The sequence below is a fragment of the Lithobates pipiens genome, unplaced genomic scaffold (assembly GCF_037356315.1).
Source record: "Lithobates pipiens isolate NorthernLeopardFrog02 unplaced genomic scaffold, aLitPip1_a1.2 Scaffold_3, whole genome shotgun sequence".
Taxonomy (NCBI): Eukaryota; Metazoa; Chordata; class Amphibia; order Anura; family Ranidae; genus Lithobates; species Lithobates pipiens.
The window spans coordinates 178058090-178082623 of record NW_027507790.1 but is presented as its reverse complement, the minus strand read 5'-3'; the positions used below and the strand labels follow the sequence as shown (position 1 = coordinate 178082623).

The window sequence follows — 24534 nt, the reverse complement described above, 5'->3', positions numbered from 1 at the left end:
AATGTGCATAACTATAAACCCCCTAAAGTCAATACTTTGTAGAGCCACCTTTTGCGGCAATCACAGCTCCAGGTCGCTTTGGATAAGTCTATGAGCTTGCCACATCTTACCACTGGGATTTTTCCCCATGCCTCCTTGCAAAACTTCTCCAGCTCCTTCAAGTTAGATGGTTTGCACTTGTGAACAAGAATCTATTAAAGTCTGACCACAGATTTTCTATTGGATTGAGGTCTGGGCTTTGACTAGGCCATTCCAATATATTTACATGTTTCCCCTTAAACCACTCAAGTGTTGCTTTAGCAGTGTGTTTGGGGTCATTGTTCTGCTGGAAGGTGAACCTCCATCCTAGCCTCAAATCACACACACAGTGGTACAGGCTTCGCGCAAAAACATCCCGGTATTTAGCACCATCCATCTTTCCTTTCAACTTTGACCAGTTTCCCAGTCCATTGCTGAAAAATATCACCACAGCATGATGCTGCCACCATGTTTCACTGGGAAAGTTGTTCTTTGGGTGATGTGTTGGGTTTGCACCAGACATAGCGTTTTCTTTGATGGCCAAAATGCTCAATTTTAGTCTCATCAGTCCAGAGCACCTTCCTGCATACATTTTGGGAGCCTCTCACATGCCTTTTAGAACTTAAAAAAGGTCCCATTTTGTTTTTTGCTGAAAGTAATAGCTTTCTTCTGGCCACTCTGCCATAAAGCCCAACTCTATGGAGCATACATATTTTTGTCGTCCTATGTATAGATACTCCAGTCTCTGCTGTGGAACTCTGCAGCTCCTCCAGGGTTACCTTAGGTCTCTGTGCTTCCTCTCTGATTAATGCCCTCCCTGCCCGGTCCATGAGTTTTGGTGTGCGGCCATCTCTTGGCAGGTTTGCTGTTGTGCCATGTTCTTTGCATTTGGTTATGATAGATTTGATGGTGCTCCTAGGGATCATCAAAGATTTGGATATATTTTTTAATAACCTAACCCTGACTTGTACTTCTCAACAACATTGTCCTTTACTTGTTTGGAGAGTTCCTTGGTCTTCATGGCAGTGTTTGGTTAGTGGTGCCTGTTGCTTAGGTGTTGCAGCCTCTGGGGCCTTTCAAAAAGCTGTGTATATGTAATGACAGGTCATGTGACAATTAGATTGCACACAGGTGAACATTTCACCAATTATGTGACTTCTGAAGGTAATTGGTTGCACCAGAGCTTTTTATGGGCTTCATAACAAAGGAGATGAATACATACGTGCATGCCAATTATTTTTTTTATTGCTGAAAAATAGTTTTATGTGTATATTTTTCTAATTTACTTCACCAACATAGACTATTGTGTTCTGATCCATCACATATAATTCAGATTAAAAAAAAAAATTTAACTAAAGGCTGTAATGTAACAAAATAGGTAAAAAGCCAAGGGGGTAAATACTTTTGGCAAGCACTGTACTTTTAATTTTTATATATTAAATGTCCTGAAAACAGGGAAACAGAAATCTTTAACTGGCACTTAATGGGTTTGAAGCGAAGCACAGGATTTTCTGAGGGAATACTGTCAATATCTCTACTCTAGCAGAATTAATGGGCCACTCCGGATTCCATCATTTCAAAGAATCAATTTACTAGAAATGCATTAAAGGACTAGAAACCATTCCACATGCAATATGACTAGTATATTTTCTGTCACCTTACATACAAAAAGTGTAGACATGCAATCTTCTATGCACCAAGGTCAAAAGAAATATCTTTCATACATGATTTTTGACTGTTTGGCTGGGATGAGTGAATAGAATCTTCCCTATGTCCATGCAACGAAAATGGGAGTTAGACTTACCGATACCTCTATTTCCAGGACAGCCCATAAGTAGGAATGTGCTTGGGCGTGTTCGGGATCCAATCTGCCCGATCCCATCAGGAAGCCAACACTGCACACCGCTAATCACAGGCAGTGAGACATTTCCTGGTCCGCAGCTGCAAAGACCGGGAAATGTCTCACTGACTGTGATTTAGAGGTCGACCGATATATCGGCCGATATTTGCCGTTTTTTAAATAATCGGCATCGGCCGATTGTGCTGATAAAAAGCCGATTTAGAACTACAGCAGGACTTTGAAATGACTTCTGTAAGAAGTCAGTGTAAGGTGCCTGAGTCCTCATAACAACACTTTCCTCCTCTCTGGGCAGACTGCCAAGAAAAGAACTAAATGATACAATGTTTACACTGAATGAATGAAGTCATCTCTGTGTAGAAGTTCTCAGTTTAACCATTTAAAGACTAAATCTTTTCTGACAATTGTTGCTTACAAGTAAAAATCTTGTATTTTCTGCCAGAAAATCACTTAGACCCCCCAAAAATTATATATATTTTTTAGCAGAGATCCTAGGGAATAAAATAGCGGTTGTTGCAATATTTTATGTCACACGGCATTTGCACAGAGGTCTTTCAAATGCATTTTTTTGGGAAAAAAATACACTATTTAAAAATAAAATAAAAACAGTAAAGTTAGCCCATTTTTTTTTTTCGTCCAAAAGTTTTGACTACCTGTTTTTATTTAATACATAGGTTTTTTTTTTTTATCTAAAATCATACATACAAGTAAACTGATTGGAGGTTTGTTTTGTTTAATAAATGTTTAAATGTAAGAAATTTTCTGTATCACTTATGAAGGCTGCTTTCACACTGGAGCGGGCAGGCGTTGATGGTAAAACGCAAGTTTTAGCGGCTCTTTACCATCATTTTAGCGGTGCTATTTGGCTTCTAGTGGGGCACATATAACCCAGCTAGCGGCCAAGGAAGAGGTTAAAGTGGAGGGCCACCCTGAAAAACAAAAACATTTTAAAAATTAGAAAAAAATCTAAAAAAAAAAAAAAATGAAAAAAAATTTTTTTTTTTTACTTACCAGAAATGCCTGTTGCTAGGCACTTTATCCTAATCTTCCTCTTCCTCCTCCACGGAGATCTTCTGTCTTCTGTCTTCGTCGCGGCGTCTTCTGGGTAATGGGTCGCGCTGTGTTCTGGGAACTGTGTGTTCCAGAACACAGCGCGTCCCATTCGGAAAGCGCTGCGGGACTCGCGCATGCGCAGTAGCTGCGGGACTCGCGCATGCGCAGTAGGAAACGGGCAGTGAAGCCATAAGGCTCCACTGCCTGTTTCCCTTACAGGGAATGGCGGCGCCGGGACCCGAGAGCCGAGGGATGGGTCGGCCTCGGGCGGCCGACATCGCGGGCGCCCTGGACAGGTGAGTGTGTTTATTAAGTCAGCAACTGCAGTGTTTGCAGCTGCTGACTTTTTTATTTTTTTTATTTTAACTGGCCCTCCTCTTTAAATGCACCCATGAAGCACTGCTGCCAAATCGCATTGCATGCGCTTCGGCAGTGGTGCCCATTCATATCAATGGGCAGGAGTGGTGGAGGAGCAGTATATACACCACTCCAAACGTGCTGCTTGCAGGACTTTTTTTTAAGATCCTGCCAGTGCATCGCCTCAGTGTGAAAGCACTCTGTCTTTCACACAGACTGCAGGGGAGCCATTTTGCAGGCACTTTACAGGCGCTATTTTTAGCCCAAAAGCGCCTGAAAAACGCCCCAGTGGGAAAGGTGTGTTAGATCAAGGGGGATTAAAAAAAAAAAAAAAAAAAAAAGGAAAAAAATAAATAAATAAATAAAATAAAATCGGCCTAACATATCGGCCCAAAAAAATCGGCATCATATATCGGCTATCGGCCACCATGATTTCTAAATATCGGCATCGGCCAGAGAAAAACCCATATCGGTCGACCTCTACTGTGATTAGTTATGTGCAGTGTCAACTTCCTGGCGGGATCCCAAACATGCCAGAGCCCATCTCTACCCATGAGATATAGTTATTTCCTCCAACAGGCACAGGAACTACCCCCAGGATGACTAAAAATATCATAGATATGGTGGACCAAGTTAAAAATAAATTCTCAAAAAAATAAGTCTCTCAAATGGCAAACTCCATTATTCAACTGTGGATAAGGTTATCCAATCCCTTCACCAATTGAACATGCCACTACCACAATAGCTTGGACTCTTACCTGGACCATTTATTACGAAGGGTCAAGCAGGCTTAATGAATATGTGCCGGTAGAGGTCATCAACAGGGGATATACAAAGGAACCAGGTCAGAAACAGCTCCAGAGCATCCAGGGGACTCCACCAAAATGACGATCTTGTAGTCAGATCCAAATAAAACATAAAACGCTGGATAGTGTAAAACCTCTTAGCCCTTGTACACACGGTCGGAGATTCCGACAACCAAATCCGTCGGATCTTGTCCGAAACTGTTGCATACACACGGTCGGACAAAGTTGTCGGAAAATCCGATCTTTCAGAATGTGATGACGTAATTTCGTTACGATGGGACTACGTTCAGGCTAGTAGCCAATATCTTTGATGTAGGAATTTGATCTGAGCATGCATGGCACTTTGTCCGATCGGAATTCTCTACACATGATCGGAGTATGTCCAATCGGAGCATTTTGTCTGAAAATATTTCCGGCAAGTTGGATAATTAGGTCCGACGGATATTCCAATGGAAACAGTCCGATGCATACCACACACAGTCGGAATATCCGACAAAACGGTCCGATAGGACACATTCCATCGGAATCTCCGACCGTGTGTACAAGGGCTTAAAGTGTTTGCGAACCCATATTTGAAAGACTATGCTAGCCCCTCTATTAGAGGCTGGCATAGCACACTTTGTAAGTGGTTTTAAAAAAATGAGTGTTCTAAATACCGATTCTGAGTGGTCTTCAGGCCGGTCACAAGACTCGCGGATGCTTTCCAGCTCCGATGGATGTCTTTTGAGGGAGGAGCCATGATCTCCCGCTGATGTAACCCGGGGAGATCACGTGGCCACTCGTCTCCTTCCGCAGCAGTTCTCGTAGCTGTAAAGTGGCCACAAGTCACATGACCGGCCTCAAGACAGCTCAAAATCGGTATTTATAACTCGTTTTTTAAAACCACTTAGTGTGCTATGCCAGCCTCTAATAGAGGGGCTGGCAGTGACAATTTTAAATTGTTTTTTTTTTTGTTTTGTTTTTTAAGAATAGTGGGGGTGGGGGGGGCAGGGCGGAGACACACAGAGGGAGTGAGGGGTGAGAGAGGAGAGCAGAGGGGACAGCAGCGTATGACGAAGGGACACAATCAGACCACGGTAGTGAGCCCTGATTTTCGTGGTCTGTACAGAGAGTGAGAGCATACAGGAGTTGGAGGGTTCAGGGATGTTTTTTTTTCATTTTAGATGGGGGGCAGATTACACAGCACAAGCACTGTGCTGTGTAAACTGCTTTAAGGGATCAGGATCTGCATTTTTATGGGGGGGTTAGCAAACACTTTAAGGGGTGCTTTTAATATGAAATATTGCACTTACAAGTATCCAGAGTAAAAACAGCATTGCATGGTAAAAAAAGGAAGGTGGCCGCCACAGAACATACAAACATGTAAAATGTGCAATAACAGAAACATACAGCTCAGCCCGACCGGTTTCATCGACAGAAGGGCTTCTTCCAGGGGAAAAGGATATTGAGACTGGATGTCAACAAATCCATTCTCCTCCGGTCACCACTGTCTGGGAGGATCAATGGTTCTAAAGTAGCCCAGGAGCAACTAGGGGCTAATAGGACAATTTTAGTTCTGGATGCTCAGAATTAGAGGTCGACCGATATATCGGCCGGCCGATATATCGGCCGATATTTGCAGTTTTTTAAATAATCGGCATCGGCCGATTGTGCTGATAAAAAGCCGATTTAGAACTACAGCGGGACTTTGAAATGACTTCTGTAATAGAAGTCAGTGTAAGTTGCCATAGAAACGTCTTCCTCCTCTCTGGGCAGGCTGCCAAGAAAAGAACAGAAAATTACAATGTTTACACTTCTGAATGAATGAAATCATCTCAGTGTGTAGAAGTTCTCAGTTTAACCATTTAAAGACTAAATCTTTTCTGACACTTGTTGCTTACAAGTAAAAATCCTGTATTTTCTGCCAGAAAATCACTTAGACCCCCCCAAAAATTATATATATTTTTTTAGCAGAGATCCTAGGGAATAAAATAGCGGTTGTTGCAATATTTTATGTCACACGGCATTTGCACAGAGGTCTTTCAAATGCATTTTTTTGGGAAAAAAATACACTATTTAAAAAATAAAAATTAAATAAACACAGTAAAGTTAGCCCATTTTTTTTTTTCGTCCAAAAGTTTTGACTACCTGTTTTTATTTAATATATAGTTTTTTTTTTTTTTTTTTTTTAATCTAAATCATACATACAAGTAAACTGATTGGAGGTTTGTTTTGTTTAATAAATGTTTAAATGTAAGAAATTTTCTGTATCACTTATGAAGACTGCTTTCACACTGGAGCGGGCAGACGTTGATGGTAAAACGCAAGTTTTAGTGGCTCTTTACCATAATTTTAGCGGTGCTATTTGGCTGCTAGTGGGGCACATATAACCCAGCTAGCGGCCAAGGAAGAGGTTAAATGCGCCCATGAAGCACTGCTGCCAAATCGCATTGCATGCGCTTCGGCAGTGGTGCCCATTCATATCAATGGGCAGGAGTGGTGGAGGAGCGGTATACACCACTCCAAACATGCTGCTTGCAGGACTTTTTTTTTTAAGATCCTGCCAGAGCATCGCCTCAGTGTGAAAGCACTCTGTCTTTCACACAGACTGCAGGGGAGCCATTTTGCAGGCACTTTACAGGCGCTATTTTTAGCCCAAAAGCGCCTGAAAAACGCCCCAGTGGGAAAGGTGTGTTAGATCAAGGGGGATTAAAAAAAAATAAAAAAGGAAAAAAATAAATAAATAAAAAAAAAAAAAAATCGGCCTAACACATCGGCCCAAAAAAAAAAATCGGCATCATATATCGGCTATCGGCCGCCATGATTTCTAAATATCGGCATCGGCCAGAGAAAAACCCATATCGGTCGACCTCTACTCAGAATGTGTTGGACCACTTGTTGCATTCTTATATTTTACAAGCATCACAAAAGCAAAATCTTCTGCCTTTGTTCATATTTCTGCTCCTCCACCCCTATTAGATCATATGGGTGAATTATTAAAACAATATTATATTACATTATAAAGAAAATATAGCAGGAGCAAGTTGACACCTTTACTAAACTTTGCAATAGGAACCACGCATGCAATACCCAGAGACTCCAGCAAAGTTCAACGCCGAAATTAAGATATAAAAAAATAGTAAGGAGTAATTGATTCAGCAGTCATTATCACTTTTTGTTGGATATCAAACACATATCAGTCCAAAGTCTTGTCACTTTGTATGAAAAGCCCATCTTAGAGGGTTAGAATGCTCATTTTCTCTTTTTTTTTCGAAAGCTAAAATAAGGTATTACTGGAAGAATCCTAGTCAGCTGGGCTTGAATCCAATAAAGTTAAAAGCCCTAGATTATCAATACCGCTAAGAATGCCACAGTCAGTATTGAAGGATTAATGGACTATACAAGATTATTTTATACACAGGGCCATCATTAAAATCAGTATGAAACATAATATTAGTTATGATGAAGGGATCATTAATATTTACAGAAGAAGTTCAAAGAAATATCATATTGCTCATTCATATTATTACTGTCTACAAAATCATTTTTTTTTTTACAAAGCTCATTTTTTTTTTTTTTTTTTAGTTTTCTTCAGGGTGATGTAGTGAATATCTGGTTAGCATGTTGACATTGGGGACGGAAGGCAAAATCTAAGCAGAGCAGGGTGGATAAAAATCAATGTTTTTAAAAATAAAAAATAATATTTTTTTCTTTTATTTAAATCTTATTTTTTTAGTTTTTTTATCAAATTTATTTTAATAAAAATGCTTTTGGAGTAAAAAATCTATCTCAAGATAGTTTTCTATTTAAGATACATTAATAATTTAGTTTATTCAGTATGAAATGGAGTGTAGTTATGTAGGATGAGGCTGTATATTTTTTGAAATATTTACATTTTTGGTAAACTCCAAGCTGCAAAATAACAGTCACTGCATTGATGCATTCACAGAATTTCACAGTAATCATGAAATAAAAAAAGTTTGGAAATATTCCTTTATCCCATTGTTCTGCAAATCTATGTACACTACAAACTGTATAATTGTTTTAAGAGAAATGCAACTGTACCAGACTCTAAGCGTGAGGAGGAAGAGCAAGCAGTACAAATAAAAGTAAAACCGAAGCGGCTTATAAACCTTGTGATCTTTCTGCACATAGCTTAAAGTTCTTCACTATTCCCTTGAGGAGCAAATATTTACTAACCTGACAGCTTATTAGTCTAAGTAGGAAACCTTTTTGTTTGCAAATATTAAAGATTCTAACTATCAGCAAGACTTACATTTAAAGAGCACCTGTCATTTGAGATCCATCATGGCAGCGCCCATTAGTGGGCATCCACTCACCTGGTGCCGCCACGTCCCTCACCTTGTTGTGTCACTGCCGCATCACAAGCCGTCCTATTAAAGTGAATGAGACTGTCGGTGAGTCAACAGCGGGTTAGAAGAGGAGCCGCTGTGGGACAGATATGACAGTTGCTCTTTAAAAAATATGATTTAAATTGAGTTGATTTAAATCAAGCCTTATTACTAATGATTTAAATCAAATCCATCTTGGTTTTCTCTAAGCAGGGTCATTGCCAAGGTTATTTTAAGGTGTTTTTTTTTTTTTGCCATGAGCATGTGGATTGTTACAGACTGCCAGGCCTGCGTGTTTAATGTTTTGATTGTATGATAGATGCAGACAAAGAAATATCTACGCGCATCATTCCATCACCAATCCAAAAAAGTAAGGGAATACTCCTCAATTTTCACATAGGGTAGAGTCATGCAAATTATTCCTTCTTGCTAGGGGTGCAACGGATCAAAAAACTTGCGAATCGGATCGTTTCTCGGATCAGAGTCACAGATCGGATCATTTTTCGGATCAGCAAATAATAATTGAATTTGCAAAAACCTGTGAAAATTCCATCACCATATAGTCCCCACTGTAATATCCACAATCTTCCCCACTGTAATATCTACGTCATCTCCCCCAATGTAATATTGGCTGAGCATGGATAAGTATGGCTGGGTATTGCAGGGTATGGCTGGGTATGGCAGAGTATTGGCACGGTATGGCAGAGTATTGGCACGGTATGGCAGAGTATTGGCAGGGTAAGTATTGGCAGGGTATTGCAGAGTATTGGCAGGGTATGGAGTGATGGCTGTGACTCCAATTGTCACAGAGCAGCGCTGTGGGCACTACAGATGCAGCCCACAGCGCTGCTGCCACCTGATTTCTCCCCTCCACTGTACAGATTTGTACAGAGAGGGGAGAGAGGAACCGGCGTCATCATGACGCCGGTTTGTTTACAAGTGATCGATCTGTCATTTGACGGAATGATCACATTGTAAATGCCAACAGGTGCACCAAGATGGCCGCCGCTCCGGAACTAGGCCGAAGCTTTTCCTAAGGCCGAGACCACGGATCACGGCGTGCGGCGATCCGAGCGGGGTGACCCGTTCGGACCACGTATCGGTGCCGATCCGTTTCACCCCTACTTCTTGCACATGAAAAGTATCTGACAGTCGGTGACCTCACAATGAGAGATTCCAGTAAGGTCAGAACAGATGGCTGCCTGTTTTTGACAAATACCTGCTCGCACTTTTGCTTGGATTGCCTAGCTAATCCGGGTGGAAGTTCTCTACTCCCTCTTTCTCCCAGTAGTCTTCTAGGACATACCACAGGCCACAGAAGACTGCGGCACCATCCACAATGCGCAGTGGCCACCCGGCTGTGAAGCCACAAGCTGTCACAGCCAGGTGCTCACAGTTGAGATGCCGGCACCGGGGACCAAAGGCGGGTTGAGAAAAGGGCTCAGGTTAGCACAGTGCTGGATTCTGGGACAGGCGAGTGGCTGTTATTAAAAGTCAGCAGTTATAGCTGCTGACTTTTCATTTTTACAAAAGTGACTGGAGCTGCTCTTTAAGCCAATTCCAGCTTGGTCTTTAGACTAAGGCCTGATTCACACTAGTGCACTGCAGTTTGGTCACAGTGTGAACCCATCCTTACTTCAAAAGGGTAGTCTTCATACAGCCATTAATAAAAATAAAATTAATGATTAAATCCTCATACACCAGCCCTCAAAATTTGGAAATGAGCTCAGGGCGAGTGTGAAGGGTGGGGTAAAAAGTCCCTCCTCCTATGATAAACAGCACCCTGGTCCAATGCCAGGAAATTTAAGTAGTGTGACGTCTATAATAGGAGCAGGGACCTTGCTTGACAGCTGTTGGCATTTCACACCTAAGCTGTGTCACAAAAGGAGAAATCCTCTCTGTGTTATTTGGCCGGCTCTCCTCTTCCTCTTCTCTCCTTTCCCTGCAGTTTCTCCTCCCAGTGATCGGCCAGGAATCAGCTCCCATGAGGCTGCATTGATGGGCACTGGTAGTCTGCGCTGACGGGCATTGATGAGGCTGTACTGATGGGCCCCGATAGGCTGCACTGATGGGTACTGATACTGATTATTGTCATTAATATTTATTTTTGTAACTTAATTCTGCATAAAACATGTAGCACCCTGGTGTTTAGGCAGGGTTGCGCCTAAATTTACCTGCCAATTGTCGAGGATCAATTGATTTCACTCTAAGTCTGTAATTGCTGCACTTCTCTCTTTTGCTGCTAGGTGGCCGGGCATTTGGTGGCATAAGATAAAGGCACTGCAAGGTCATATTATGGGTATATAGGGTGTCTCAGTCAATGGACAGGGCTTTTCTTAAATCCCTGTATATTTGGATGGAGTCAGGTGATCAGTGTTCTGTGCCACCTGGACGGGTGTCTGGGTGGACATGTGTTGTATTGCCCGGGCTGCTAGACCTGAGTTTTGGCCTATCCCAGGCACATCTGGCTGCTAGGCTGACGGAGGACCTATCCAGAAGCAAGAGAGCAGTGCAGGGTTGGGATTGTGGCTTGCAGTCCAACCAGACATGACGGTTCTGCCGGCCGGAGAACATGTCATGGTCATGGTTGGAGGAGGTAGAGGGGAAGCTATTGCCATTAAGGGATCATCCACCTTATTACCAGGGACCACAGTGAGTAGCTGAAGCAGGTACCGGAGCAGAATTCTCTGGAAATCTGGAAACTTCAGCAGGTATCAAGCCAGGGACCCAGCCAGTGGAGGTGACACTTGCAGAGCAGCCTTGTGTGTCAAGCCAGGGACTGATCCGGCCAGTGGGGTGAAGCTTGAGAAGGTATCTGGAGTGCCAAGCTAGGGACCCAGCAGAGAAACGGGGGTGACGCTTGAGGAAGATACTACAGTGAAGATTGGAGGAGCTCAAGGGATTCAGTGGCAGTGAATTATCTAGTCTATTGAGAGAGAGACTGGGAGCTCAGTGGGCTGAAAAACTACAATAAGCAATTGTAGTGGAAGTGAAGGAATTGTTACACTTTGTGTTAGAAACTGTTAAAGACTGTCGCCAAAGGATACAGCATTTCTACACATGCAGATGTGGTGTCTTGCTGGATGCTTTTCCCTGCATGGCTGTCCTCCTGTAGAAGTCTCGGAGTCTGCTAATTGACATTGCAACTTCCTAAGGGTGTCCTGGCCTCTCTCCCAAAGTTCTGTTAAAGCGGAGGTCCACCCCAAAGTGGACCTTCCGCTCATTGGAATCCTCCCCCCCTCCGGCGCCACAATTGGCACCTTTCAGGGGGGAGGGGGGGTGCAGGTACCTGTACAGTACAGGTATCTGCACCCACTTCCTGGATAGCTCTCTGCGGAAATGGGCGTAGATTACGCCCCTTTCCGAAAGTCCCCCGCTGCCTGCTGGGAAACACACAGATCCCAGAGGCAGCGGGTCCATCCTCATTGCGCAGCGCGACTCGCGCATGCGCAGGAGGGGACCGGGAAATGAAGCCGAAAGGCTCCACTTCCTGATTCCCACACCCAAGATGGCGGCGGCAGCACCCGAGAGACCATCGAGAGATCGGCTTCGGGTGCCGACATCGCGGGCGCGCTGGACAGATAAGTGTCACTATTTTAAAAGTCAGCAGCTGCAGTATTTGTAGCTGCTGGCTTTTAAAAAAAAAAAAAAAAATGCGCACTCCCGGCGGACTCCCGCTTTAAAGTATTTGTTAACCTGTATTTATAAGACTATGCCAGTCCCTCTATTAGAGGCTGGCATAGCACACTATGTAAATGGTTTAAAAAAAAACAAGCATTCCAAAAACCGAATTAGAGTCTTGAGGCCGATCACATGTCTCGCAGCTGCTTTATAGCTCCGATGGATGTCTTCTGCACTAGGAGCCGTGATCTCCCTCTGACCTCAGTCAGGTAGATCACGTGGGCTAGCTATAATGTGGCCGCGAGTCACATGACCAGCCTGAAGACAGCTCAAATTTGGTATTTAGAATGCTATTTTTTTTAAACCACTTACATAGTATGCTATGCCAGCCTCTAAAAATAGCGGCTGGGGGGGGGGGGGGGGGAGAGCAGAGGGGACAGCAGCGTATGAGGAAGGGACATTCTCTGACCATGGCAATCAGGGCTGAGCAGCCTGGATTTTCAGTGGTCATTGCAGAGAGGGGATACAGGAAGTGGCAGGTTGAGGGTTTTTTTTGTTCTACAGATTAATGGGGGGGGGGGGGGCAGATTACACAGCAAAAGCACTGTGCTGTGTAATCTGCTTTAAGGGACCAGGATCTGTATATTTTTTGGGGGGGTTAACAAACACTTTAAGAGAAATAAAAATCTCTTTGCATTCAAGAAATGTCTGACGCCCAATTAATATACCTTGTATTACACCCACTATACCTTGCAACCCACCATATACAGAAGGATGTCAGCTATCTCTGGCCATGGAGGTTCTCATTAGACTGAAAGAAGGCCTGGGGCCTTGCTACAAACATTTAACGGTGTAATCTCCTGAGGTAATTGACAAGAGCGTGTTTAGGGGTGGGCAGGGTAAGGGTTAGGTGGGGCAAATGGTGGCAAGTGATTAAAGTGGTAAAGTCTCTTTTTTTTTTTAATAAAAAACATGTCATACTTACCTGCTCTGTGCAGTTGGTCTTGCACAGAGCAGTCTGGATCCTCCTCTTCTGGGGTCCCTCTTCCCTGATCCTGGCTTGTCCCTCCTGTCAAGTGCCCCCATAGCAAGCAGCTTGCTATGGGGGCACTTGAGCCAGGTCACAGCTCTGTGTGTCCATTTAGACATGGAGCCCCGGCCTGGGCCACCCCCTCGCTCTTCTAATTGGCTAACTGACTTTGATTGACAGCCACGAGGGCCAATGGTGCCACTGCTGTCTCAGACAATCATGAGGAGAGTCCCAAATGGCTAAGACACTTGTAGATATCGCTGGAGAGAGATGGGGCTCAGGTAAGCAATTAGGGGGTGCTGGGGAGGATGCTACACACAGAATATTTTTTAACTTAATGCATAGAATGTATTAGGATAAAAAACTTTCTGCCTTTACAACTCCTTTAAGGCCTGGCTAGTAGCTCAGGACTTGAAATTTTGAGCCCTGTCGTATATAGTACATATGAATTCTCCTTGTACCTGGAGAGATTTCCATATAATCTGCCATCATCTGTGTAATTTCCAAACAATATAGCGGTGCAGAAGATCCAATTTAAAATGTAAATGCTTCTTCAGAAATGTTTCACAGGCTCATGTCAGAAAACCATAAATGTCTGAGACCCTTTTACATGATCCCATTAAACTGGCAGAAGCCCATAAACTGGAAAAAGCTTTGGGTCCCTAGAATAAAAAATCCATAGCTGCTTTGTGGGAGAACTACTGTATCTTTAGAAGTACAGAGACCGGCTCGGGAGCGAGCCCACATGCCTGCTCTCATAGCAAGCGCTTGCTAAGGAGGCAGACACTGAACATAAAGAGCAGACAGCACCGGCTGGAGATTCGAGAAGAGGATTGGGTTGCTCTGTGCTATAGAGCAGGTAAATATAACGTTTGTTATTTTAATAAAAAAAAAATAAAAAAATCTTTAGGTTCCATTCACACCTAGGCGTTTGAAATTCCTACAATTCTGCACATGATTTTGCATCAAAATGTTTACGCATTTGCGATGCCATTACTTCCTAATGGCACCCTAATTGCAGCAAAAGCTGGCAAACAAAATTGCAGGACGCCTGTCGCCCAAAAGAATTTCCGGAAAAAAGAAGCATCGCGATTGGGGTACCATTAAGTAGTAATGGCATTGGAATCGCGGGCAGAATCACAGCGATTTCATCCGTGATTGCAAATGCCTAGGTATGAATGGAGCCTTAGTATTGCTAAAGTGACAAAGAAAAATAAATCCCCCCCCCCCACACACACACACACACACACACACACACACACACAAACACATTGGTTGGGGTGCATACGTACAAAAATGGCTATATATAACCGTGCTAGGCCATTGTTCACATTTAGGCCCGGTTCACACTATTGCGTTGCGAGAACCCTGCGAATAAACTGTGGGTTCCCGCATCGCACCCGACACACACGGCAGTTCACACTGCCATATGCAAACTGCTGGGGAGTGTCATTATATGTTAACAACACCCCCATTTCAGCTCGCATATCGCACTGCGAACTGACAGATCAGACATGAATCGGCTCACATATGTGTGAACACACATGCTATCCGATTCTGGACCACACAGAAAAAAGGGTCCCCTGCGTGTTTACACCGAATGCGGTGCAATATCAGCCATACTATATGTATGGCTGACATCGCACCGCACAGTCATTGCATGTAATGTGAACAGTAGTGCGCTGATGCGATGTCTGCCATCGCAATAGTGTGAACCGGGCCTTAAACCCCTGATGACTTGTACAGGGTTTTAAAGCATCACCTATGGAAAATATGGGGTTTCTGAAGCTATTTCACAGGCACATACAGTTTTAAGGTTTGACATGCTGGGTATCCATTCACCCCATGCAACCTCATCTTTTGTATTTTCCCCCCAAAAAATTGCATTATATTTTTTTATTTTTTTTGCCCTTATATTAACTTAGTGAATTTGTTTACTGTAATTTTGTATTTCATAAGCCATTGTGCAAATATCAAGTAAAATAAAAATTTGGAAGTACCACCATCTTATTCTCTAGAGTACATGTGTCAAACACAAGGCCGCAGGCCGAATCCGGCCCTCCAGGCCATTTCTTGTGGCCCTCGCACCTCTCCTGCAATGTCCTTGTCTCTGCCCTCACCTTGTCTCAGCAGTCAACATCAGAGAGGTGGGCAGAACTCCTCCGCCAGATCCTGCGATTCTCCTTGCAGCCCCATAGAGGTTCATCTCTGCCCCACCTCATTTCCCATCCCAGCAGTTGGCAGCAGAGAGGAGGACAATTCCTTCTACAGATCCTGTTCCTCCCTGTGCAGCGGCAGCACTCCCTTGTCTCTGTCCCCCCCCCCCCCTCATCTCTGCATTCAGCAGACTCCAGCCCTACTCTGGTCCTCCTCCAGACCCTGCATCTTCTGCTTCCCAGCTCCGCCTCAGGCTTCTTCCTAGCAGCAGCACAAGGTAAGGGGGTGCACTATGATTTAAGGAGGATTGGGGGGCTCTTGACTTCTGATTTAAGGGGGAGTGGGGTGCTCTATACATTACCATAGTCTTACAGATACAATCGGCCCTTTGAGGGCAACCATAATGCTGATGCGGCCCGCAATGAAGTTGAGTTTGACACCCCTGCTCTAGGGTGTCTGCTTTTAGACAATATATATTGTTTTGGGAGGGTTTTTATATAATCGTCGGGCCAAAAAATTTTTTTTAACCATACGCCGACCAGTAAGCATTGACGTACGTCGGAGCAGTGGCGTGGCTGGGCAAATGGGCATACAGGTACATCCCTTTTAAATCGCAGCATTGTGGGAGCTCGCCCCCTGTGTACTCCGTGACCATGCCCGCGGACTCGATGTCTGCTGGGGGCCCGCAATCGTGTCACGAAGTGGCAGAACGGGTAGATGTAAACAAGGCATTTCCCTGTTCTGCCTAGTGACATGCCATGTATCTACTGCTCCCTGTCATCGGAAGCAGTGATCTCTGTCATGTCAGTTGTAGCCCACCTCCCTAGGACAAATTTAACCCCTTGATCGCCCCCTAGTGTTAACCCCTTCCCCGTCAGTGTCATTTACACAGTAATCAGTGCATTTTTATAGCACTAATCGCTGTATAAATGACAATGGTCCCAAAATAGTGTCAAGTGTGTCCGATGTGTTTACCATAATGTCTCAGTCACGATAAAAAATAAAATAAAAAAAGAAATAAATAAATCGCAGATCGCCACCATTACTAATAAAAAAAAAAAAAAAAAAAAATGCCAGAAATCTATCCCCTATTTTGTAGACGCTATAACTTTTGCATAAACCAATCAATATGCGCTTATTGCAATTTTTTTTTAACCAAAAATATGTAGAAGAATACGTATTAGCCTAAACTGAGAAGGAAATTTGTTTTTTTTTTTATATATTTTTGGGGTATATTTATTATAGCAAAAAGTGAAAAAAAAAATGCTTTTTTTTCCAAACTTTCCGCTCTTTTTTTTTGTTTATAGCGCAAAAAATAAAAACCACAGAGGTGATCAAATACCCCCAAAAGAAAGCTCTATTTGTGCAGGGGAAAAAAAAAAAAAGGATGTCAATTTTGTTTCAGTACAGCATCGCACGACCGAGCAATTGTCAGTTAATTGTCAGTTAAAGTGATACAGTGCCATATCGCAAAAAGTGCTCTGGTCAGGAAGGGGGTAAAATAAATAACAATAAGTGACAATGGTCCCAAAAATGTGTCAAAAATGTCCGATATGTCTGCCATAATAAAAATCGCTGATCACCGCCATTACTAGTAAAAAAAAAAAAAAATTTATAAAATTAATAAAAATGCCATAAAACTATCTCCTATTTTGTAAACGGTATAACTTTTGTATAAACCAATCAATAAATGCTTATTTTGATTTTTTGCCAACAATATGTAGAAGAATATGTATCGGCCTAAACTGAGGAAAAAAATGTTTTTTTTTATATATTTTTGGGGGGTATTTATTATAGCAAAATGTAAAAAATAATGTGTTGCGCGGAGTCTCCAAGATGGCCGCTTGAGCCAGAGCTCCGCCGAGTCCAGCTCCAACGACACCCACAGCGCACAGCCACCTGCTCTATCAGCAGCCAAAACGGGCGATTCGGCGCCCGGACGTCCCGGAGAAGCCAGCCGTATGCCTGGAAGGAAGCCCCGCAGAGACTTAGTGCATCAATTTAACGAGGCCTCCCCGCCGGGGTGTACCAAGATGGCCGCCGCGGCCCAACAGCGCGCCTCAGGGAGAGAAACGCACGCGGAGATGCGGCAAGTACTCGCCCCCGCCTCACTCACCTACACCCCACCTCAAACCAGTGGTCCCGCACAGCACCTCACCCCCTCACCGGCATCAACAGACTCTCTGCTCAGCAGAAACTTTGGAGATCCGCCTTACTCCCCAGCAGGCCCGAATCTCGTCCCACCACCAGGGGAATCCTCTCCATCTCTCCCCCTCTCTGAGAATGGCACCCACACTGATGAGCTTCTGTCGAAGATGTCAGCCCTCCTGGAAAGAGGCTTAGCTTCTACTGCAGCTAAGATAACAGGAGACATAAAAACTGATTTTCAGAACCTAGGAGCTAGAATGGAAGCTATAGAGCACAAATTGGACATGACAGTATCCGCGACCAATCAAAACTCTGCACACATCCAAACTCTGCAGGATAGACTGGACACTGCCATACTCAGAATTGATGATCTTGAAAATAGATCCAGACGCTATAATTTCCGGATCAGAGGACTCCCAGAATCCATTTCTGATGTGTCACAAGCCACCCAAGACATCATTAAATCTTTGATACCAAACATACCGCAGCACCGTCTAGAGCTGGATAGGGTCCACAGGGCCCTAGGCCCCCCCAGAAAAGACGGATCCCCTAGAGATGTTATTGTCAAGCCACACTTTTACCTTGTCAAAGAGGAGATCATGAAGCAGTCTAGGGAGACAAAACAACTCTCTTTTCAAGGGCATCCTATCCAAATCTTTGCTGACCTTTCCCCTTCCACGATTCAGAGAAGGAGAACCCTTAAACCCCTTCTGGTAGCCCTTGCACAAAAAGAAATAAAATACTGGTGGACTTTCCCCTTTGCTGTCAAGTTTCAACACAAGGGCAAATTTCACTCCTTCTCCAGCTTCCAAGATGGCGAAACGACCCTCCTATCTCTTAAACTCATTGCCACTGAATCAGACATGGACACTTCCAACCCAAGCTTCAACCCAGCCAAGCGCCCACCTCCTACTAGCCCGCTCACTCCCCTATGGAATCAACAACTGCCGAAGAGGACGAAGGACCGCTTACAGACCTGAGGCCGGGACATCCACAAGTCTTTGGTCACTTTATCCCTTCTCCTACTCCAAGATGGAGTAGCACCGGGGAAGTTTCCCCCCACCTGATGCGAGCCTCGGCTCCACTTCTCTATCTTGAAGAACTGTATCACCCCCTCTCCTTGTGCTCCCCTCTGAGTGCCTCAACTTTCTTTGACTACATCCTACTGCCTAAATGAAGAGGGCTCAATCTAGTCTGCATCAAGTTTGGTTTCTTGCACCGTTGCACAGTTTCTCTTCATCATAGAACTGTTCGAGACCCTCCCATGGATCGTTCCTGTTTATGGATGGACTCCTCCCGTATTGATGGATCTCTTCTCAGACAATCAACCTCGATCCTGCACTCCACGGGCACCACTCAGAGAACCATAGCAAGATCTCAAATTCTCCAATGTGTCTCCCTCTTGCCCCCCTTTCCCCCCCCCCCCCCCCCCCTCCCGTTTTTTTGTTTTTTTTGTTTTTCCCTTGGTTTGTTTATCCCCTTCCAGACAATGTCTTTTGTTTCTCACACATACTTAGCGTTTAGTATGTACATTAATCTCATGCTACCTTTCGGAACGTTCTGCAATATGTTTAGTTCTACCTATTCACTTTACTGGTTTAGTGCTGGTTGCACATCTTTATTTTGTTTACATGTGGTGCCGGGGTGTTGGACTCGGTACATGCGCCTCCACCTTCCCCACCGATCTTAATGTTCAGTGGGCAAGGAAGTCTGCCCTATGAGGAGCAGGCGCTTCTAGTGGAGGTAGCCTCCTGGGGACGACATGGTCCCCAGGTGGTTGCCCCGACAAATCTGAGGTTGTCTTCTGTGACCTCCTCATCCTCCTCTCTCTCTCCTCTCTTTCTTCCTCCTTTCTGTGATCTCTTTTCTATCTCTCTCTCAATAACACAATGGTTCCCAATGGTCATTCTTTATTCTTTTTTCCTCCAGGACTACTCAAAGGTCGTTCACAGCTTTTTGTTCCTGAGTAACGGTATTCACCTAGGGACGACAGGAGCCCAGGACTTTCCAGGGTTATATGAAGCAGGTATGGCTGGCATCCCCTCTCTCTGGTTAAATGGCTGACCACCCAGGCTCTACACTCAAAGTAGCATCGCATAACGCTCAGGGCCTAAACTCCCCTGTCAAAAGGCGAAAGCTCTTTAATGGCTACAAAGCACTTGGATTGGATGTTATCCTGATCCAAGAAACTCACTTTCCTATGCGGTACAGCCCTAATTTCCTACACCATCACTTTCCCCAGTTTTACCTAGCAAAAACCGAAAACAAAACGAAAGGTGTAGCAATTCTATTTGCTAGATCCTGTAATTTCGCTTGGCAAGCAGATTATAAAGATCCCAACGGGAGATTTATTCTGGTAAAAGGGACCATAGATGGCCAGGTATATTCTTTCATTTCATACTATGCCCCTAACAAGGGACAACACAAATTTTTCCAGTCCATGATGTCTACTCTTGACCCTCACATGGAAGGGAGCGTAGTCATGGGGGGTGACTCCAACACAGCCCTAGACTTAGGACTTGATAAGTCCAATCCGGTCAAAAGCAAACTCATCCGCCCCTCCAACACTAGCTTAAAATTTGCTAAACTGATTTATAATTATGGCTTAGCAGATGCATGGCGCGAAGCCAATCCAACCAAAAGGGACTTCACTCACTTCTCCAATCCACACCAATCCTATGCCAGGATAGACCATCTGCTACTGCCTACACAATTGCTGCCTCTTCTGGCGAGCTCCAAAATCATAGACACGGTCCTCTCGGATCACTCCATAGTGACCGTCACTCTGCTCAATCCACTTAACAGACCGAAATATTACCACTGGAGACTTAATGAGTCTCTCTTATCGGAACCCGCTAGGGTGTCAGATATTCACTCCACACTTCTTGAGTATTTTGAACGCAACAAAACTGAAGGGATTTCTGCAGAAACTTTATGGGCTGCGCACAAGGTTACCATTAGAGGGAAACTCATTCAGATTGCATCACAACTCAAGAAAGAGCGAATAGCTGCCATCCGCAAGCTTGAAAACAACTTTGCTGATCTCAAAGCCCACCATAAGAGGGACCCCCATACTGTTTCCATAGCCCAGTTGGACTCTGCCCGGCTGGAATTAAACCTAGCTCTGACAGTAAGAGCTGAGAAACAATTAAGATGGAGCGGGGCTAAATTTTATTCTCAAAAGGATAAACTAGGGCACATGCTGGCCAACAAACTCTCACCCAGGACACGAGCTAAGACCATCCCTAAAATTCGAATGCGTGACCACATAACCACCTCTGACCCCACTAAGATTATTGCTGCTTTTCAGGAGTTTTACTCCAAATTATATAAAGAGGACCGCCATAGTGCCCCTAATCTCATATCGAAATTCCTAGATACTCTATCCATTCCATCCATATCGGACTCCCACAAAGCCACCATGGAGGAGAGGATCTCTGTAGAAGAGACTTTAGCGGTCATTAAGGACTTAAAGAAGGGCTCTGCCCCGGGACCAGATGGCTTATCGGTGCCCTATTATAAATCCTTTGCTGAAATTTTAGCTCCCCATCTGACTAACTTTTTCAATGAAAAAGTGACTGGCGCTCCGCTACATCCTGACTTAAACTCAGCCTTTATTACAGTACTCCCGAAACCAGACAAGAACCCTGAAGAAGTGGGTAATTATAGACCAATTTCCCTGATAAATAATGACATCAAAATACTCACCAAAATCCTCGCAAATAGACTTAACTCCTTTATACGCTCTTACATCCACAAAGACCAGGTAGGCTTTATACCCGGTCGTCAGGGACCGGACCAGACCAGACGCACAATAGATATTATTTCTATTCTCCAATCTAATTGGCCAGGGGGACTTACACAACAGGGCATGCTGCTCTCTTTGGATATACGAAAGGCATTTGACTCAGTCTCATGGCCATACTTGTTCTCACTCTTAGATAGATGGGGGTTCGGAGAGCGCTTTATGGGAATCATTAAAGCTCTATATTCTACGCCCACAGCTGTCATTCGATCTCAGGGTTACCTATCCACTCCCATCGAAATAGCGAGAGGTACGAGGCAAGGGTGCCCTCTATCTCCATTACTTTTCGCTATTGCGATTGAGACACTAGCGATTGCAATCAGGACAAACCCAGACATCAAAGGGGTAATCTGCGGGCCCCAGGAGCACAAGTGCGGTCTGTTCGCAGACGACTTGATACTTTATATTACATCCCCCCTAACTTCCCTACCAAACTTATGCAGCACCCTGTCTTCATTCGCTAGAATATCTGGCCTAGAAGTGAACTTCTCCAAGTCCCAAGCTCTCAACGTATCTCTGCCACCAGCTCAGGTAGACCTGCTCAAATTGAACTTCCGCTTTGATTGGAGTGACCACACTATTAAATACTTAGGCATAAACCTAACCCCCAAATTTGAAACTCTATATGCAAAGAATTACCCTGCCATGTATCATAAGCTGGAACGAGATCTAAAATTTTGGTCCACACAAAACATTTCATGGCTAGGCAGAATCAATGCCGTTAAAATGACCCTGATGCCTAGATTATTATATCTTTTTAGAGCTCTCCCAATTCCGATACGGTCTGATCATCTTCGCTCGTTCCAAAGCAAGGTCCTGAAATTTGTCTGGGGAGGCGCAGGTTACAGATTTTCTCAACATATTCTATACTTACCTCGCAAACAAGGTGGCCTGGGCCTTCCCCATTTACATAGATATTATCAAGCGGCCAGATTGGCGCAACTTTCAGCGATATACTTTAATGGGGAGAAACCCGATTGGCAACAAATAGAAAGACAAGCTGCCCCACACAATACTCTGGACTTCTTGCTTTGGACCGCGCCAAAAAACAGACCCCCAATCCTGGCCCCTACTCTTTCACACACCTTTTCGTTATGGGATAAATTAAAGACGAACCCGAACATAACCTCAGCCCTAGCTCCCTTGTCCCATATATTCCATAATCCAAAATTTCCTCCGGGACTGGATATACAAGCTTTCCAGTGGTGGCTGGACAAAGGGCTGTACCGCATAGGACATTATTTTTCTATCAATGGACCCATCTCGCTTTCACATTGCATCAGCAAACTAGACCTTCCACAAACCGAAAGGTTTCGTTTCGCTCAAATTAGCCACTTTCTACATAGCCTGTTGCCAGATAAAATAAACCCTCCACGCTTCTCTATGTATGAACTCTGGTGTGGTCAAGCCGTGGATCAGAGGGGAGGGATCTCTCTCATCTATGCTTCCCTATCACAATCTTCGGGAAAGTCCTCCTACATGTTATCCTGGGAGGAAGACCTCCAGTTTCATTGGAGCCTGGAGTCCTGGCATTCTGCTTTCTCCACAGCCTTTAAAGGAATCTTAAACACCTCCCTTATGGAAGCCAACGTAAAAATAGTCACTAGGTGGTACCTAACCCCCACAAGACTATCCAAGATGTTCCCAACAGCCGACCCACTGTGTTTCAGGGGTTGTCAGTTACTGGGTACTATCGCACATGTATGGTGGGAATGCCCCAGAATTAGGCACTACTGGAAAACACTATTTACAATCATCCTAAAAGTGACAGGCCACGAGCTTCCCAGGCTGCCACAAATTGCCTTATTGAACGGTCATCTCCCTAGCATTCCTAAACATAAGCGGAAACTGATCCAATTCATCTTCTTGGGGGCAAAAATGACCTTAGCTAAAGCATGGAAGCAAACCACAATATCCGTTAAGCAAGCGATACGAAAAATCTCATGGATTATGACTCAGGAAAAAATAGTGAGCTCTCTTAATGATTGCAAACAAAAATTTGAGTTGATTTGGGAACCCTGGGCCCAATTTGTGGGGATCTCTCTCATTCCTGGGATCCCCCCAACTCACTCACTAATCAGGAATTGACCATTGGGAACCTAACAACTACTCTTAATCTCTCTCACTCTACCCTTTCCTTTCCTTTTCTCTCTTCTTTCTAACTCTTTGGTAGGCTCGCCTACCATTCCCCCAGGGATATTGGTCGACCTTTTCATTATTCTCGCATGTCTGACCTTGCTCGAAAAGGGGGGGTAGCTGGGAAGGCCCCTTTTTATGCCAGAGTGATCCTCCCCCTGTGCAGCGTGCTCCCGTGAGGGGCACAGGGCTGGGGGTTCCTCGTGGAAACGGCTTGGGCTAAGCCCAACAGGAGAACCTTGGTTCCTCAGCTGTCACGATTAGTTTATATGTCCTGAACCAAGCGGACCCTCCTGGTCTCTCCCCCCCCCCCTATTGCAGAGGAGATCCAGGCCTGATACTTTTGGAACGATATTTGTGTTTTCGTGCTTGATTGGCTATGACTCCCTTTCTTTATGCGATTGTTCAGAAGGTTGATCTGTTGCTTACACGACTGCTACCATATGTTGGTATTTAGTTAATTATTGCTTGTCGTTCTGGTCGATTCAATGTCTCTGTATCTTGTTATTGAAAATACAATAAAATACTTTGAAAGAAAATAATGTGTTTTTTTCAAAATTGTCGCTCGTTTATAGCGCAAAAAATGAAAAACGCAGGGGTGAAATACCACCAAAAGAAAGCTCAATTTTGTTTGGGAGCCACGTCGCATGACCGTGCAATTGTCAGTTAAATCGATACAGTGCCATATCGCAAAAAGTGCTCTGGTCAGGAAGGGGGTAAAATCCTCCGGGGCTGAAGTGGTTAAGTATGTACAACAAAAAAATAAAAATAAAAATGAGAAGTGGTTAAAATCCAGTTAACACATTGACGTTGGGGACGGAAGGCAAAATCTAAACAGAATAAACAGCTATATCTAAAATAATGAAAATTCCTTCCCATTCTAAGCTTTTATTACAAAGAAAAAAAAAAGTCTGCTCTTTAAACATTTGTTTATAAAACTGTAGCACAGGACTATATTCATTTACCCCCCATAGTGACTGAGAATGCCATCCAATACCTCTGAGACAGGAGGACAAGTTCAGACACAGATCCATCAGGGTGCCCACCATACTCACTGCTCATATATTCCATATACACTATACCCTATGATCACACACCTACCACTTCCTCAGTCCAGGGAACATCAGCAACAGCAGGATCATCTTATTTTCTCTTTCCCTCCATTCACTTGTAATAGTTTCCTCTATTGCTTTAGCTTCTTCCTGCTTCCTGGG

The 24534-nt window shown here is 44.1% G+C and overlaps 1 protein-coding gene across 3 annotated transcripts in view; it reads right to left on the bottom strand.

Annotated features, from left to right (window-relative positions):
• POLK (DNA polymerase kappa) overlaps window positions 1-24534 on the bottom strand; it is a 192157-nt gene extending 167623 nt beyond the window's left edge. For 2 of the 3 annotated variants that reach the window (XM_077462548.1, XM_077462550.1), the window contains exon 1: window positions 24422-24534. The gene's annotated coding sequence lies outside the window, so the exon portion shown is untranslated. Of the gene's footprint in view, window positions 1-24417 lie in introns of all 3 variants that reach the window. The other variant, XM_077462549.1, reaches the window with a different exon arrangement.